We start from the raw sequence: 2,190 nt of genomic DNA, 5'->3' as shown, positions 1-2,190 counted from the left end.
TCCCGAACAAAATTCTCCTAAATCGCATAGAAAGTTCCTGTCGATAAAGCGCCCACGCAAAGTTTGAGCACCAACGAAGACATTTGGGGTGCTTGGTGTGCCACAAACCAAAGATTCGCACGAAACTCCTGATTATCGTCAAAAATGTGTTAAAGCTCGTTATTTGAGGTCAAATCGAATGTGTTAATTCCCAAATGAGCTCGGACGCGTGATTGAAAAACAGGAGAAAAAGAAACAGTGGTCCTAGACGACCTTCCGAACGGGTCGAAATTGAAGTGTATAAATACACTTTTTCTGGATTCCGGTCCCGAACAAAATTCTCCGGAAATCACATAGAAAGTTCCTCGGTCAGATAAAGCGCCCACGCAAAGTTTGAGCACCAACGGAAGACATTTGGGGTGCCGGTGTGCCACAAACCAAAGATTCGCCGAAACTCTGATTATCGTCAAAAATGTGTTAAAGCTCGTTATTTGAGGCCGAAATCGAACAGTTAATTCCTTAAATGAGCTCGACGCGTGATTGAAAAAAACAGGAGAAAAAGAAACAGGTCCTACACGACCTTCCGAACGGCTAAATTGAAGTGTATAATACACTTGCTGGATTCCGGTCCCGAACAAAATTCTCCTAAATCGCATTGAAAGTTCCTCGGGTCAGATAAAGCGCCCACGCAAAGTTTGAGCACCAACGGAAGACATTTGGGGTGCCGGTGTGCACAAACCAAGATTCGCCGAAACTCTGATTATCGTCAAAAATGTGTTAAAGCTCGTTATTTGAGGTCAAATCGAACAAAGTTTAATTCCTCAAATGAGCTCGACGCGTGATTGAAAAACAGAGAAAAAGAAACAGGGTCCGCACGACCTTCCGAACGGGCTAAAATTGAAGTGTATAATACACTTTTTTCGGATTCCTGGTCCCGAACAAAATTCTCCTAAATCACATAGAATGTTCCTGGTCGATAAAGCGCCCACGCAAAGTTTGAGCACCAACGGAAGACATTTGGGGGTGCCGGTGTGCAAACCAAAGATTCGCCAAACTCCTGATTATCGTCAAAAATGTGTTAAAGATCGTTATTTGAGGTCGAAATCGAACAGTTATTTCCCAAATGAGCTCGACGCGTGATTGAAAAACAGGAGAAAAAGAAACAGGTCCGCATTTACCTTCCGAACGGTCAAATTGAAGTGTATAATACACGTTTTCGGGATTCCGGTCCCGAACAAAATTCTCCTAAATCGCATAGAATGTTCCTCGTCGATAAAGCGCCCACGCAAAGTTTGAGCACCAACGGAAGACATTTGGGAGTGCCGGTGTGCCACAAACCAAAGATTCGGCGAAACTCCTGATTATCACAAAAATGTGTTAAAGCTCGTTATTTGAGGTCAAAATCGAACAAAGTTAATTCTCAAATGAGCTCGGACGCGTGATTGAAAAACAGGAGAAAAAGAAACAGGTCCTGATTTACCTTCCGAACTAATAAATGGAAGTGTATAATACACGGTTTTTCGAGATTCCTGTCCCTAAACAAAATTCTCCTAAATCACATAGAATGTTCCTCGGGTCGATAAAGCGCCCACGCAAAGTTTGAGCACCAACGAAGACATTTGGGGGTGCCGGTGTGCCACAAACCAAAGATTCGCCAAAATGAAACTCCTGATTATCGTCAAAAATGTGTTAAAGCTCGTTATTTGAGGCCCGAAATCGAAATTCCCGAAATGAGCTCGGACGCGTGATTGAAAAACAGGAGAAAAAGAAACATGGGGTCCGGTACGACCTTTCGAACGGTCAAATTGAAGTGTATAATACACGGTTTTTGCGGGATTAGGAAAAAGAAACATGTCCTTATCCGAACAAAATCAAGTGTATAATACACTTGAAATCGCATTGAAAGTTCCTCGGGTCGATAAAGCGCCACGCAAAGTTTGAGCACCAACGAAGACATTTGGGAGTGCCGTGTGCCGCAAAACCAAGATTTAGCAAAACTCGATTATCACAAAAATGTGTTAAAGATCGTTATTTGAGGTCAAATCGAATAAAAGTTATTTCCAAAATGAGCTCGACGCGTGATTGAAAAAACAGGAGAAAAAGAAACGAGGGTCCTAGACGACCTTCCGAACGGGTGAAATTAAGTGTATAATACACGGTTTTAGGATTCGGGTCCCATAACAACATTCTCCGAAATCGCATTGAATGTTC

This window comes from Silene latifolia, chromosome 7 (assembly GCF_048544455.1).
Source record: "Silene latifolia isolate original U9 population chromosome 7, ASM4854445v1, whole genome shotgun sequence".
NCBI lineage: Eukaryota > Viridiplantae > Streptophyta > Magnoliopsida > Caryophyllales > Caryophyllaceae > Silene > Silene latifolia.
The sequence above is the reverse complement of the archived record's forward strand: the minus strand, read 5'-3'. Positions refer to the sequence as shown.